Source organism: Pipra filicauda, unplaced genomic scaffold (genome assembly GCF_003945595.2).
Source record: "Pipra filicauda isolate LSUMZ 115617 unplaced genomic scaffold, ASM394559v2 scaffold180_size1756469_pilon, whole genome shotgun sequence".
Lineage (NCBI taxonomy): Eukaryota > Metazoa > Chordata > Aves > Passeriformes > Pipridae > Pipra > Pipra filicauda.
In genome coordinates, this window is record NW_024104288.1 from 1341843 (window position 1) to 1359404 (window position 17562).

The 17562-nt window shown below is 38.6% G+C and overlaps 1 protein-coding gene across 3 annotated transcripts in view; it reads right to left on the bottom strand.

Annotated features, from left to right (window-relative positions):
* Window positions 1-17562, bottom strand: part of FRMPD4 (FERM and PDZ domain containing 4) — a 299385-nt gene that overhangs the window by 210603 nt on the left and 71220 nt on the right. The window lies entirely within an intron of this gene.

Genomic DNA, 17562 nt, shown 5'->3' on the forward strand with positions numbered 1-17562 from the left:
TAGTCCATTTATCTGAATAAATTCTACAGCAATTGCGACCACCTTTGTATGCAAAAAAAGTACACCACAATTGCAAGTTAAATGCTGTACTTTGACTTTTTACTTTGGTTTAAAAGAAATTCCCCATCACAAAGGAAAATTACGAGGTATTACAGCAAAAAAATCCAAAACACTGCTTTGTGAGTTAAAAATGATCTTTTCATTAGTTCTTTCAGCAGACAAAATTCTCTTCACTTCCTGTAAAGATGAGACAGCCTTTGCAATTTTTCACTTGCTTCTTCCCATTAGCATGTGGGTTACTATGGTACACCAAACACCAACATGGACAGATCACACACTTTCACCTGGCAGCAGTGAAACTGTCTCTGCTTCAGTAATAACTCATCTCTGAAACAATTTTTAAAATATAAGAAGGAAGAGCTCTGAAAACTCCTACAGTTTTAATTCAGCTTGCAACAAAGACAGATCACTCCACATCCTTCACTGGTATATCTGTGACCTCAAAAAATACTCAACAAAAAAAAGCTATTTTTAAATATTATTTTTAGGAAACTAACTTTTTAACTCCCTTTCTGATAAATCTAACACAGAACAAGCCACTATACAAATTTACGGAAATACATATCTAAAAACACTCAGTGTTAAACAATAGATTACTTAGTCATTGTAAAATACTATCACAAAGATATTTTATAAAAATACCATCTCCAGAAATAAACCATGAAAATATATTATGAAACATTGATATTTATCATAGTATTTCTAATAAAAATATAATTTTTATTTTATAGCAAAATATTATTCATTAAGTCATTCTCTTTGAGTTCTGAATTTAATATCCTTAGTTTTCTGTGGAAAAACAAAATTGTGATGGATACATGCTTCTACACTGAAAACATTTTGACAGCTGTGGATTACTGCTTTCTCCGCTCAATATCCAATTAGGTGTTTGCTTTCTAATCACTTTTTGGAACCTTCTCCTTATTCAAAATAATGTGATAAACCCTAACTCACACCTATGATTTGAACACTGAAGAAAGTATAAGCTATGTATTGCAACTGTTGTTCTTTGAAAAGGAAAATGAGGGTTAAACACATTAAATGGAATCTCCCACATCAGTGAAGAATCACTGCCACAGGAGGTGAAATATTCATGAGCAAGATTCAGGATTTTTATGACATTATATAAGTCAGTTGTCTAGATACTCATACCCTTCCACTTATTCAAAATAATCACATATTAAACAGGAATTTAGGCAGGAACTGAGTACTAACTACTCAAGGGTAGTTTCTCCGAACACCAACACATTAAATAAACATCCATACCCAAATTTCTAAAATAAAGGAATGGGCTCTGCTTAGCTCCCTGTCCCAGGACCACAGGGTATGATGGAGACTCTTCTGCAGGGCTACCACCCTCCATGCCCAGGCCAGCCCTTGGGAGACATCTGGCTGATCCTGTTGCGTTCTGCCTTTGCTTTAGGGATGGCAAACTGCCTTCCAGATAAAAATATGAACAAAAATGTGAATGGATAAAGACTCAACTTTTGAGCAACCTAGTCTAGTGGAAGGTGTCCCTGCCCACAGGGGTGGGGGTTGGGAGGGAAAAGCAGGGCTTGGAACTGGATGATCTTTAAGGTTCATTCCAACCAAAACCTGTCTGTGATTCAAATGAAAAAAAGCCTGCCCACCATGTCTTCCCCTGGCTAAAAGCCATTTGTATTCCAGAATTGTAAAGCAACTCGTTTGGTATACGACAAGCACTAGACAGTAAAAAACAAAGTTTCTGCTTGAAGCAAACAGCAAGGGATAACTTCAGAAATCAAGCTGCTACATGACACTATTACTTCATTTTTAAGGAGTTACATTAGTACAGTGTTCATAGAAGTAACAACAGAGGTTGAGCTATAAATACAAGCACCACAGTCACTCAGCTAACCCCATTCGATTCAACAACGATGACAGTAAAACCATTATAAAGCACGTTAATAGCAAAATTACAATGTGGATTAGGAGAAAAGTGCAATATTTTATCCTTGTCGTCTGTGTTCAGGTCTCTGAAAGAAAGCTAGTGAATCTACAAAAATAACTACTTACATAATCAGTAAGTATTTCTGTTTCAGGTTTACTGAGGACAGGTGGCTTTTAGAACTGAGACTTCAAATTTTTGCAGGGATTCTCAGTTCTATTAAGTACAAGTTTGAAACAGTCTGTTAGTAATACATATAGCTTTCAAGTAAAGCAGCATAATATATATCTTATCTCTTTTTGTAGCTTTAAGGGTACTTATTACATTAGCTAACAATGTAAATGTGATCTATTAACCACAAACTAGATCCTTAACGGTTTAGCTGACCAAGCACCTTTTTTTGTGCATTGTACAGAGCTTACCAAAATGGATTTCCTTGCCCAGGATAGCAGTAATCAAAAGAAATTATAAAATGATTAGGTAATTGTCACCCTCAGATGTAAGACTGTACAGTGAGAGAGGATCTCATTATTTCAGAATGCATACTACTTGGAAATATAGCAGCTCATCCAAGTTACACAGCCATGTAATAAATTGTGAAAGCAGAAAATTTAATCAAAATCATGACTAAAAGAAGAAGATATTGCATTATGTTTCTCACAGCAATAGCAAAATAGAGATGGCAGATACCTTCATCTATGTCCCAGAAAACTAGTTATGCATGATATAATCTATCATGTCCAAATACAGCAACACTTTTTAAAGACATCTATTTTATTTTAGCATTAGATTGTAAAATGAAAAAAAAAAACCAGATTTGCAAAGCAATGCAGGTGTATGTATATCTACTTCCATTTGGTATGTGTGTATACCTCAGAATTAACCAGATTATATCCTAAAGCATATATGCAGAACCTCATCTACTTGTTTCTTTAAAACATCACATCCCCCATCACAAAAACAACTCATAGTACTTCAGTCTCTGAAAGCACAGACACACACTCAATATTTTGTGATCAGTTAAAACAAGTGGTGAGAATTTCTTTCCCAGTAACCAGGTTGAAATGTCTTTTCCTAATCTGGGCTTCAGTTCTAACATTTCAACATCTCAGTTGGATTCATCTGTCAAATCCTTGTGCTTCTGGGCACAGCTGATGGGCACTATCCTGCATGACAATGGAGACCACGTCCTCTCAGACTATGCTTACAATATACAATATTTCACAAATATTTATACATACCTTTGCTATGGCGTGAAGATCATAAGCAACCTAAATCTAAGCCCACAAAATACCATCTTAATTGGAACTGTCCTTGCATTGGCCACCTTTATGGTTGCCATAGATATCTACCACAAATAATTTTTTTTTTTTTTTTAATTTAAATGGATCACGTTTTTGGAGAGGTTCTAGCAAACAAGAAGAGTTATCTCTGGTTCTTTCTTTATCCAGAGAAACAATCTATCTCATCTTAATCCCCTGTTAAAAGTTGCCATCTTCAACAGGCTCAAACAGAAACCCCAAGCCACTCGAAGTAGTCACCGTGGATAGCCTGTTTCAGAGAAGACCTTTGACACCTGCACTAGATTTTTCTGTAAATAATTCTCACTTAGCTTTTCTTCTACAATCACATGTGATGTATGTTGATATAGTTTCTGGAATAAAAAAATACACAAATGAGGTGAAATGTGGATGAGTACAAAGTCATTTTTCAGTTGTTTTTCTCCAGGAAATGTTTCCTCCACTCCAGCATGTTCCATTGTTCTCCAAAGTACAAAGACAAAGGAACAGGAACATAGGTACTGGAACATTTTTCTGTTACATTGTATTTGCACTGGTTTTGCTCACCTCTGCAGCACTATGTGATAGACCAGATCAATTATTTGTCACCAAGAACCAGAGCTAAGATCATTTGTGAAACTGGCAATTAAGGGAGAAGGGGAAAGGATAAAGCAGTTTTCAAACCTTTATATTATTATCTAATGATTGGGAAAAAAATCTCTGCAACTCAATCATGGTCTAGCTTTCCGACAGCCTGGAAAAGTTTCACAGTTTCCCTTCAAGAAATTCCTACATCATAAATAACAAATGGAAACACATTTATAACAGAGTTCATCATATCAACATGTAAGATCCCCAAAACTTAGAATACCGGTGCAGAAAGTATTTCTCTGCTCATCACTTGCGAGAGTAGGAAGAGGCAGCCAAGGGAACCATCAGTCTCCTGGCATCGTCCCAACACAGCGGACTAAAACCATAGCTTCTTGTCGTTGCCCCTTTACAAAACATCCATGCTAACAACAGGATGGAGAAAAACAGGGGCACTGCCTCTCATTACAGTTTCATCCAGTTCCATCACTTCCTACAGGCAGGCTACTCTCTTGCTTTGCCTGTTTTTGTGTCTTGCTTTCCTCCAATATCCATGTTTCTGCTACTGCAGCCTTCATTTTTCAACAGCTTGTGTGTTTCTAAGGGTATATAATCATAGAATCATAGAATCAGCCAGGTTGGAAGGGACCTCTGAGATCATCAAGTCCAACCCTTGGTCCGCTACCACCATGGTTACGAGACCATGGCACTAAGTGCCACATCCAGTCTCATCTTAAAAACCTCCAGGGATGGTGAATCCACCACTTCCCTGGGCAGCCCATTCCAATGTCTGATTATCCTCTCTGTAAAGAATTTCTTTCTAATATCTAACCTAAACCTTCCCTGCTAGAGCTTAAGACCATGCCCTCTTGTCTTCCTGACAGCTGCCTGGGAGAAGAGACCAACCTCAACCTGGCTACAACCTCATTTTGGGTAGTTGTAGAGACTGGTGATGCCTCCCCTGAGCCTCCTCTTCTCCAGGTTGAACAGCCCCAGCTCCCTCAGCCTCTCCTGTGCTCAAGTCCCTTCACCAGCCTCATTGCTCTTCTCTGGACCTGCTCCAGCACCTCAATATCCTTCCTGAACTGAGGGGCCCAGAACTGGACACAGCACTCCAGGTGTGGCCTCACCAGCGCTGAGTACAGGGGAAGAATCACTTCCCTGGTCCTGCTGGCCACACTGTTCCTGATCCAGGCCAGGATGCCATTGGCCTTCTTGGCCACCTGGGCACACTGCTGGCTCATGTTCAGCTTCTGTCAATCCAAACTCCCAGGGCCCTTTCTACCTGGCTGCTCTCCAGCCACTCTGTCCCCAGCCTGTAGCACTGTATGGGGTTGTTGTGGCCAGAGTGCAGGACCCGGCACTTGGCCTTGTTGAACCTCATCCCGTTGCAATCAGCCCAACTCCCCAGTCTGTCCAGGTCCCTCTGCAGAGCCCTCCTGCCTTCCAGTTGATCGACACTCCCCCCCAGCTTAGTGTCATCTGCAAATTTGCTGACGATGGACTCAATCCCCTCATCTAAATCATCAATAAAGATATTAAACAGAACTGGGTTCAACATTGACCCCTGGGGAACACCACTGGTGACCGGCCGCCAACTGGATGCAGCTCCGTTCACCACCACTCTCTGGGCCCGGCCCTCCAGCCAGTTCCTGACCCAGCACAGAGTGCCCCTGTCCAAGCCATGGGCTGCCAGCTTTTCCAGGAGTATGCTGTGGGAGACGGTGTCAAAGGCTTTGCTAAAGTCCAGATAGACCACATCCACAGCTCTCCCCTCATCCACCAGGCAGGTCACCTGATCATAAAAGAGATCAGGTTGCTCAGACAGGACCTGCCCTTCCTAAATCTGTGCTGGCTGGGTCTGATCCCTTGTCCATCCTGTAGGTGCTGTGTGATTGCACTTAGGACGATCTGCTCCACAACCTTGCCAGACACTGAGGTCAGGCTGATGGGCCTGTAGTTTTCCGGGTCCTCCTTCTGACCTGTTTTGTGGATGGGCGTGACATTCGCCAACTTCCAATCATAATATATCTAATAATGAGGATTGGCCCTGATTTCAGCCAACAGCATCCAGGAACCAGTACAAATATTCTGCTTTGGTTCTTAAGAGCAAGTCAGAAAATCAGAGGTTAAGTTTAACAAAGTTTCGAGCTGAAATCCACTTCAAATGTGCACATCAAAATTTCCACTTCCATACTCTGTGATTGTAAAGACCCACTTTCATCCTCTAATCAGCTGTCCATCCCTTTCAGCCTTTTCTCAGATTTCACAGTCTCATTTCTTTATTCTCATACAGTATCTTACCCCATTCATTCCCCCCCAGAGCAATTTCCTACCTTCTCTCCTTATCAAATTATCCTTCAGTTCTTCTCATCTATATCTGCCTCCTTTCCTTTGGGAGCTCCCCACTTTCTTTGAAGTTGCCTTTGCCATTTTTCCACCTCTTTTCCTCCTCTTTCTCTCATCTACAGCCTCTTCTTGTTTCTGCTCACCAAAGCCAAGAATCAACAAAGGCATCACACCAGGAGCATCCACATACCCCACATGTGCAGGTACCACCTGTGCAGCCCTCGGAAGCTGTTTCTGAGCATGAGAAGCTGGGCAGAGGAGGCAGATGGGCTCTGTGGAGCCACACAGCCCTTCAGGGGTTGAAAGGGCTCCTGGAAGACAGCGGGTCCCAACTCCTCCTCACTGTCAGGCCAGGAGATCAACCCTGGCTACACAAGATGGGGTCTCATAGACCCAGTTAGAAGAGACATTAGTTATTAGCTATTAATGAATAGCCACTTTAGAGGATGAGTAATTAAAATAAAGGCCACTTTTAGTTAAGCATATAATAGAGTCGCTTTTCATTTTAGTTGAAATGGGGATTTTTGCCATGTCTTCTATGTTCATCTGTATTTTGACATATTAAAGACTATTATTGTGGACAGCATTTCAGAGTGCTGAACAGGACAGAGAAATAAGCACACCTTCTTGTCAGCTTTTGGTTAAGAAATACAGTAGAATGGACCCTCATTAATTCAGTTCATGCTAGTAAGACCAACATTGAATTATTAAATTATTGTGAACAAGTTCCAGAACAAACAGTATAAACGGATTCTTAACTGCCAAGTGTACTTTGCTCATTTGTGTTGACAGCTGTAACACAACTATAATTATTTACTATACTCAGTAAATTACAATCTTTAAAAAAAAAATGAACCTTCATCACAGCATCAATCATTGAACTTCTGTTGAGTAAAGTTGAAACCTGGTTTGCCATTGTTTTTCCTCATTTTCTCACTTTTTCTCACTTTTAAGTGAGAAAATTTACAGAGATGTCCTGGCATATATAAAAAAGGCATAGTGAAAAAAAGAAATTATTTGTATGAATGTTCTCATAAGAGAAGAAATTTTCCTCACAAAAGTACAAGAATCCTCATGATATGTTTTTTCCATAAGAGGGTTTGGAAGGAAAAAGGAGATATAGTGGGATGCTAAGAAGATTGTTGTTAGCCTGACAGCATAAAATTATGCCTATTTATACCTTGTGCCCTTCCAATGAAGATGGGAAGAGAGCACAGAGCAGTACTTAGGAATAAGCAACATTTCACCAGTACTTCAAGGAATGTATAATTTATTCTTTTTTTATTTGATGATAATACTTCAGCATCACTCAAAAAAAAAAAAAGTACAATAACTTGAATTGTTTACACACTTTCAATATAACACTGCAGTGTTATATTTAACAACTGAAGTGAAAAATAAGATTTAAGCCCGCATCTGGCTTGGACCAGAACGGCACATTTGGAAGAAGGGTTCTAAGCCTATGGGAAGCCACTCTAAACAGAGTTGGAGAAATGTCATCTTGTTCTTTGTAATCCAGGCTGATATGACCTAATGGAACCAGTAAAACTGAATCATTCATCTTATGTAACAGTTATATGCTTGCAAGTATTTTGGGAGAAATGGCACATTGTAGACCAAACCCATTTTTAAGAACTTCTATTTTACTTTAGGCAGTGATCATCAAAGTATTTGTGGAATTAAAGAAAGATATACAAATCACATTTCAGGCATTTAAAAAGATAGACAACGTCCATGAGCTTCGTGGTGGTTTTTTATGGCCTTTTCAAGAAGCCAGAATTGATTCTGTTGGAGGGGACAGACTTACAGTTGAAACACTGTGTTTCTTCTTTAAGTGATGTTAGAAAACAGGCCTGCGCAAGTCATAGCATGCTCAAATGACAGTGAAAACTACACTGCTTGATTATATTTCTCTAGTACTCTTTAGCCCAGACCGCAACCAAGTAATTTTTATGGTGCACGTAAATAAAACAGTGTTCTGGCACAACCAATATTACATCAGGTTGTAGAAAACTATTGCAACTGTCCTCAGCATTAGAACTCACAGGCTAGACAGGAGGCTTCTCCAAAAGTAATACTGCACCTTGGATGGAAGAGAAGGACCAAACTAAGGCGCTTCTAGTGAAGTTCCAAGGAGCCCACGTTAGTGTAACAATGCCTTCTTCAGCTTAAAGGCAAAAATATAGGAAAACATGTTTCCTATTCCCTGGAAATGTCAGCATATTAAAAAAAAAAAAGACATAAAATCAAACAAAGTCTTTCCTCCACTACTAAGCTGCCAGATAGAGAGCTGGAAGGTGCCAGGTAGCAGTGATGAAATGGGATGGAACTGGAAAAGGTTTCTGGCTGTATCTATTTCCTCAAGACAGAATCAGCTCTGCCTGCATAATTTTGACAATTGCCTAACCTATCCTTAAGGACGAAATGTTACCTGAGAATGTAACAGAGTATGTTTACTCCATCACTCAACTTGCTCACAGAAACACAGGGCGACACCAGACCTATCAGATCTCTGCAAAACTTATAAGTTTGCAAGTGAATGGGTGACAACTGGAGAGAAGCTTTCCAGCTGTACTCAGATTTACTGTGTCACCTAATCCAGGTTTCCCTGCCATGTTCATTACATTATAGCAAGAATCATACTGGGATTTAAGAGTGGAAACATCTACTGCATCTAATTTTCTTCTGAAACACATGTATGAGAACCTCTGTCTTAAATGTCAGTCACTGCACACAGTCTGGTATTTGAAGTTACCTACAGCTGTTAAGGTTGGTCAGTGCCTCTGTGAGTATGGTTAGCAGTGACCTGGAAAGCATTTCTTGTGTTGATATTCTCTGCAGATGTGCTGGCTGGCTTTGTGTCACTTTCCGTAAATGACATCTCTTCACTTGCTTTTATGATATATGCTATTATATGCTTCCATACCTTCATCATATATCCTGAAATGATCCATACTGAGGCATTTCATATGCAGTGCACCTTTTCTCATATCCATTTTACTTCCTCTTTTTCTGCATACAAAAGCTGTGTTTGTACCATTTCTCAACAGTTTTTAATTTGATGCATTTTAGGAAGCTTTAAAAGAAAGCCATAAGACTGCCAGAAGCAGCAATGACTTCTTCACTTCCACAGAGTACTCTTATTGTACTTAACACTCACTGGAATATTTGCAGGTTTTGGAAGGAGAGGGTCTAGGCATTATCATATTAATGTAATGCATTTGTCATTGTGAAGGTCACCAACTCTTTCTACATCACTGAAAAATACCACAGACAGTATGTAATCATAAGCTTTGTTACACAGCATTTTCCAATAGCCATAATATTCTGTTGTCTGCTCCAAGATGACTAAGAAACCAATATCCCCATCTCTTACAGATACATTAAAAAAGGGGTTTTAGTGAGCATATACAAGTGCTCATCTTTGTGCTCTGAAGTCCACTGAAAGACTGTACCATTTGCAGTGCTTTTTGAGCTTAACATTTGGAGAAGAAAAATTAATTCTCTTGAAAAGCCTCCTGAAAAGACTCAGAACCAGCACCTTCCTTTTTTTTTTTTTCCCAATGAAAATACAACAGTTGTATTTCCATTTGCGTGATGAAAAAAAGTATTAAACTTTGAGCTTTAAATTCCTGCTTCGGGGGATTTCTCTGGGCTTAGCACAACAAAAACCTAAGACTCATTTTGCCCACTCTTTTCTTTAATTTTTGGTAATCCCTACTCCAGCTTTGGGTTATTCAAAACAGCAGTATGTTTCTGAAAAAAGCCCACATATTTTTCTGTTTCTTACATCCAAAAAGTAATTCAAAGATATCCAATACATTAGTGAATATGGATTAAGTGCAAATTAATGAATAATTGCTTGAGAAAAGAAAACCTTGTATTTCTGAAAAACACAAGCAGAAAGTAGTCCTTCACTTCCACTGTTGAGGACTACAGAAAGAGCATCAGTACAAAATACACTGATGTTTAAAAACCATATTTATATGGAAGTATAAGTATTTTAGAGTTACGTGAAATAACAAGGTCCAACTACACTGAAATATTTTCCACACAAGTCAGTAAACAGGCACACATTGTAATGCCTGCAGAATTTGTCCCCAAGAGTTTATATTCAATTGTCATCATCATCAGATGTTTCTTCTTCCCAGATTCTGGGATCAAAGATCTGTCTGTTTCCAGATATAAAGTGAATTTTCTTTTTGAAGAATTTTCCTCTCTGATAATAAGACATTGTGTCCATCACAAATTACAACTGAGCCATATCTCAGTCTAAGGATATTCAAGAAAGAAATAGTTTTAGACTGAGAACTTGTATTTAATGAAGTAAGAGAACTATACCTTCTTCCTGGAACTGCAGTTGAAGATACTGAATTCTGTCATAAAAGGGACTTTCCATGTAGGACCACTGATTTCTGCATAGCCTGTGATTGCTTCCAAAATTCTGTGTAAATTTGCATGCAGCTTGAGAGGACAACCTTTCCAGAAGACTATATGGTTTCCAAGATAGATCCAGCAAGGGAAAGGTTTGTATTTTTTTAACATTTACAATTAAAGTAAATCCATACTGATGGGCTCACAACAAAAATAAGAGTAATCATCATTTAAATCCCTTTGAGTTTTGAGAAGGGGACTACAGCTTGTGTTCTACTTTCTAAACTAAGCAATGCTTCCAGAAATTTAATAGCATTAAAGATAGGTCTATCCCATACTGCTAAGTAGACAGTCTACTCAAGGCAGTTATTGCTTCAAAGCTGAATTTTTGTACAGATTTTAAGTCAACAGTACAACAGAGCCTTCTCACTTCTCCTTTATGAAAGAAATAATGAGTTGCAAAAAGCCAAAGTTCTGGACTGCTCTGCAGTAGCAACATAATAAAGAAATTTCAAATATTAAAATTCACGTGAATCACCATAAGAAAAACACACATCATTAAAGGGTCATGTTATTAACAAAGACACCAAATATCAGGCATTACATGAAGGTGAACACCACGAATGTCAAGAATATCAAAGTCATCCACCAGTGGTAAAAATGAGGAGGAAAAAGAGGACTTAGCAACATTTTATGGCAACTTTTTTTTGTATCAGCTCAGCTGCCAATCAAAAATAGCATGGTAGAGCAGATATACAAACTCTTCCACAAATTAAGAATACAGGAGTACGATTGCAACTATGAAAAACATGGCTAAGTAGTGAAAAGACACTATTTATACACCAAGATTCTCCAACCTTTCTTAGGAAAAAAACCACAAACAAACAAACAAACAAAACTGAAACACTACCAAAACCCATCTTTAAAAAAAAAATCTCACACTTCAGGGTAAAGCAAACAAAGAAGTAAAGCAACGGTCTGACAACTAGTATACAATATTTGTATTTGCTGGTGGATTTCTTTTCCATTTGAAAGTACAGTTTCTCAACACACTAGTAAGTGAGGTATATTTTTTAGCAATTTTTATAAATTTTTATAAAATATATATATGTACTCTTATTTATACAGTCAGACTATAGAAACATATTTTCTGTGTTAAAGTAGATTGACTTTGCATGTTGCACAACACATGTTCTGTTGAAGTAGCAGTTGTTCAGACATCTCCCAGTCAAGCAGCAGCCTGGTGTACTGCACTCCATATCAATCAGCATCTTTTGCACATCTGTCAGACACTGTTCTGTGAGCTCATACTCTTTGAAGGTCAATCCCCTACTACGACAGTCAGCACACCCAACCAGCACAGCAATGACTGAGATACATCTTCATAGAACTAAAAGATACACCAAGATAGACACCTGGATAAAGTAGTGTTCCATGCAAGACCTAAATAGGATGAGAAAACAATGCTTAACATGCACTTTATACCTGAACAAAGAGTCACAGAATGGTTTGGATCGGAAGGGACTCTAAAGATCACGTAGTTCCAACCGTCCTGCTTTGGGCAGGGACACCTTCCACTAGATGAGCACTCAGAGTTCCATCCAACATCCCCCTCCAGGGATGGGGCATCCACAACTTCTCTGGGCAACCCGTTCTAGTACCTCACCACTCTCAAAGTAAAGAACTTCCTTCTAATATTTAATCTAAATCTACTCTCTTTTAATTCATTCCTCCTTTTCCTGTCACTACATGTAGTGTAGGGACTTTGTAAAAAGTCCATCTCCATCTTTCTGGTGGGCTTCCTTCAGGTACTGGAAGGCCACAATTAGGTCACCTCAAAGCCTTCTCTTCTCCAGGCTGAACAAACCCAATTCTCTCAGCCTTGCCTCATAGGAGAGATGCTCCAGCCCTCTTATCATCTTTGTAGCTCTCCTTTGGACTCACTCCAACAGGTCCAGGTCTTTCTTGTGCTCAGGACCCCAGAACAGGATGCAGCACAGCAGGTGGGGGTCTCACCAGAGCAAAGCAGAGGGGCAGAATCACCTCCCTGAGCCTGTTGGTCACGCTGCTTTTGATGCAGCCCAGGACATGTTTGGCTTTCTGGGCTACAAGTACACAGTGTTGGCTCATCCACCAGCACCCCAAGTCCTTCTCAGCAGGGCTGCTCTCCATATAGGTCAAATTTTTATCATCATACATATTTCTATCAAATCTCAAGTGAGATATTTTTTGTGATGTGGTACTATTTTATTTTACTGGACAATTTGAGAAAATTCATCTTATGTACCTGACATGAAAATCTTAAAATCAAACAGAAAAATAAATAATTACAGAGGAAAAATCCTAAATTAAGGATTAATACAGTAAAATACTCAGGCATTACAGAAGAAGGTATTTCAGATAACACTATCCATCACAGATGAAGCTAGAAAGCTTTCAACACCAGAAGAATCCTTTGCAGGAGTTCAAAAGATTTCATTCCCCCCCATGTTGAGAATGATAATAGAATAAACAGACTTTCTGGGTTTCATGTAATTAAAAAAAATAAATATATCTCCACAGAGTATAGAGTAAGTCAGATTCTCAGTCAGTCTAATCTATTATCACTCAATTTATTCCATTCAAACTGTGATAACTTAAATGAATTAAGGATCTGGCCTTGGGACTTATTTCTGGCCTTTTAGGCATCTGATCTAAAGTAGAAGTGTTTCTTAGTTGCTTTAAGACAAATCAAAATTTCTTATGCTTTTTTGAGCAGAAGAAACATTTTAAAAAATATATGAACAAAAGCATATAGAGTCTACTTTTTTGCCCTGCAAGGGAGTTTGGTTGAGCTTAACCACTAAAAGAGTAGTTAAGCATTAGAACAGACTCCCTAGGGAAGTGGTGGAATCACCATCTCCCTAAAAGTGTTGAAAAACAAGGAGATGTGGCACTTCATCATATGGTTTAGTGACCATGGTGGTATTCGGTCAATTGATGATCTCGGAGGTCTTCTCCAACCTTAATGATTCTATGGCAAAAAACAGTATTTATGAGTTTCTGAAGTGCAAGGTGTTAAGCGAAGTCTTCACAATTCCCTTATGACACTGACTCTCCCAAAGCAGCAGGTGAGACTGAAGAAGCACATCCAGGTACAGCACCAAAGCCACCCAGTATGCTCCAGCACTGCTAAGAAGCCCTAATGATCTGCAAATGCACTCGAAGTATTGGCATGGAAATAAGGCATCCTGAACAATCTTCTCTGCTTCCAAATTTGGCACATTTATTACAGGCTGAAAAAAATCTTTAGAAAGTAGGCCAGGTTTTCACTCAGCTAAACTTGGCCACAAACACATACACAATCTGTCAGGGATCAGCGGCAGCATCACAAAGAAACAGTCTCTTTTGTGCAAAGCTGGGTAGTCGTGAAGCCTGCAAAAAGAACAAGGTATCGGGCTTTAAAAATAGCCAAAACAAGAAGCTGCACAACAATCAAAGCTACTTGAGTGTAGTTACCCTAACAGACTGATGCCGAGTTTGAGAGCATAGATAAGAGAAGGAAAATATTTTTCTTCAGCCTACACTATAACAGATATCTTGAATAGCATGCCCAGAAGTATAGCAATGTGTTAATACAGAAAGGATACAGGCTGCAAACAGAAACAACTAGGTTGGAAACGACCTCTGAGATCATTGCTATTATCTGCAAAAGAAATCATGTTGTGTTCTAGATGCAAGATTTCAACAAGGAATTCAAGATCCATTCCTTTCTTTCCTTATTTTATTACCCTCTGTTACAAGGGCATCACACTGGCCAACTTGCTTTATCTCTTGAATCAGAATGCTTCAGGTGGAAAACAGACAGTATTTGCTCTCATCCCCAGGAGGATTTTACACTACGCCAAGTTTATAGTACTCTCGAAACACTTCATGTCAAAGTTCTACAATTAAAACTCCTAATAACAGAGCATTTATTTTTATCCTAAGTATATGCTGAAGTCAATTTAGATGCAGAAGGGACATCAAAGCCTCATGACAGCATACGACAGACTGGATTACCTGACATCCTAAAAAATTCACGGATAGTAAGGAGGGAGATAAGAATCACTGTCCTAGATGGCGTACGAAACTTTCCATCTCAAACTGTCCAGTATAGGTGTTGGGGTTTGTCCAGTCTAGGTTTTGGGGTTCAACCCCTACCACCCCTTCATGCAGCATCTGTAAACTCATCATCTCAATGACATTTCTGACAACAAATGTGCCAAAACTTCTCAAGTAACATATCCAGTTATCTAAAGGAAAGAGACAGAAAAAATTCTTCTTTCAATCAGTGTTTATGCCATTTCCCTGACATAACTTAACCTAATTTAAGAACATAGCAAGTAGCATAATTTCTTTTTCCTGCCTTTGTGTCTTCGAAAGAACCATCAGATAATGACTCATGAGTCACCTCAAGACATCTATAATCCATTTCTCCAGAACTATTTGTTGACATCCCTTATGCTTTAAAAATGCATTAGCAGGAAAATATTTATTCCCACCCTCAATTCAACTGACCTTTCAGATGACTAGGTTTCTCTGGAACATAAGCTTCATTGTGTCTCTTCTTCACTGTCTGTCAGTAACCTGTCAGAATTCAAAGCTCTCTTGCTTCTGCAGAGGTTCCTTAGGAAGATCAAAAAGCCAAGCCTCTCTGTAGCAAAGATTTATTCAGAACCAAAATCTCATTTCAACTCTGAAGACATATTCATTTTACCAAACATTTTAGTTCTCCAGCTGAGAAAAAACAAGAGATATGAACTGGCTTCAGAGCACCTAGTTCTACTGTTTCTGTGAGCTTGCTGGAAACAGTGCCCCATGTCCTGACACTGAAGTTAGCTTGTTAAAAAAAAGCACAAAACCACATCAAAAAACCTATTGAGATTTTTAGAGGTAAATTGTTTAAGATTGAAAATCTATCCCGCAACAAATTTGTTTACAACATCTTCCTAAATTGCCTCTAATGCTAAAAGTGAGAAAATCAGCACATTCAGCTTTTTAAAATGTCCTGTTTGCTCAGGAGCACGGCACTCGTCCTCTCTGCACTTCGCACCAGCTCAGTGACATCACTTACAAAAAAACTTGCAAATTAGTAGAATCCACACAAAATTAGTCCCAAAAATATAGATTCTTTTCTCCACAGAAGAAAAAATAATGAAGTACAATAGGAAAGTTTGTTCCACGCCTCAGAAATCAACAAGACTTCTGAGCACAACCAATACACCATCTTAAAATAAAACTGACAGTGTGTCTATTCACGAGCTTCTAATTAAGGCCTTATTCTTAAGGCCTTTGTCAAATCAGTTCCTTGACAAGTATACAATTAAAATTTCAGGAAAAATGTTTACCATCACAACTTATGTTGCTAAAAGAATACATATATATTAAGTTAAAGATTTACTCATATTAAAGAGGCAGGTTCCAAACTTTTCTGTTTATATTCTGGCCTGTTTTGTTTAATCTGAACTTTAAAAAACTCTTACCAGAAAAAGGTTTTGATTTCTGTCAAGTCTGTTCCAGTAGTTTAATATTTCAACTTTCCCTGATGTCTGTGCACTGCTGATAGCTTAAGAAAGTCTTTTAGCAGATGGAAGTATTAAGCAATTAGTCTGCCCAGAGAGGCTGTGGATTCTCTGGAGATACTCAGAACCTGCCTGGACACCATCCCGTGCAACCTGCTGAAAAGTGAACCTCCTTGTAGAGAGGTAGGACCGGATACCTCCTGAGATCCCTTTCAACCCCCACCATTCTGTGATTCTGTGATTGTTTTTTTCACACAAAAAGGTGACTGCAGATTAAAAGGGTGGAAACACACCTAAAATTAGACACAGAACACAGATCTTGAATCTGTAAAAATACATCAAACTAGCACACATCCCCCATATATTGTAGCCGATCAGAATCTTCAAAAAGTAAGAGACCTAATTAATTTAATTATTATTTCTCGCACTAACTTACAGTTTCATCACTTAGAGGATTCCTCTTCATTCTCCAATATATGACAAATAGCAACATTTATTACTGCAAATACATATTTTAACAAGTCCACTCAACACTTGTGGAGGTTTCAATCCACTCTACTCATGCAAACAGCTGTTCCTAAAAATAAAATCCAAATCAGTTTTATCTGAACTGCTTCAGCTGATGAGACCGACTCAGTACATGTCACCTGCAGACTTCTGTCCTGCAGCTTTTCCACATAAATGAACTTGGTTGTACAAGAAAGTAAAAAGGGATTTCAGCTATGCAATATTTAGTAGCTCTACAGAATTTAGGACTTCTAAATTGCCGTATTCTTCTTCACCTGTTCTATACTTCAGTAAATGGGATGCTTTAGACCATTGTTATCTGCCTGCTAAACCTTTCAATTTTGAAAAATAAAAATCCATAAATAACTTAGGGTACCAAACATCCCAAGTTCACTGATGACTTACAGTGGTTTCGAAAAATATATTCCTCTCTCCTCTGAAAACATTATGTCCTGCTTTTCCACAAGAAAAAAATAATATCACACAAACAATAACAGACAAATTGACTAAGAATAAAAGGACAGGATGGCTATACCCAAAGTGCTGCAAAAAGAGAATATAGATGAACAAAGACAGAAGCATTATCTTCCTCCAATTTGTACTGTTATAGTCATTTTAAGTGTTGCCTGTCACAAGACTAAGCTTCAAATTTGGAAGCAGATGCACCCTAGTTGTCAGTCAATGCTCTCCACTTAATTCTCTATTATTAGGTCCATGTTTTTTCTTAAATGAGTTTGAACTTTTACAATTACACATTTTATTAGTGACATATTTGTACTTCCCTGAGCACTATCACTGCTTCAGTGACTAGGCACAGCCCTATCTGCACCCACAAAAACAAACAGTGAAAAGCAAAATAAAACTTCATTTCAAATTTAGTTACTTTTCACTATTCCTTACAAGCAAACAACAACACACAAGTTACTTGTAGTACACAGTAGTGTTCTGCATT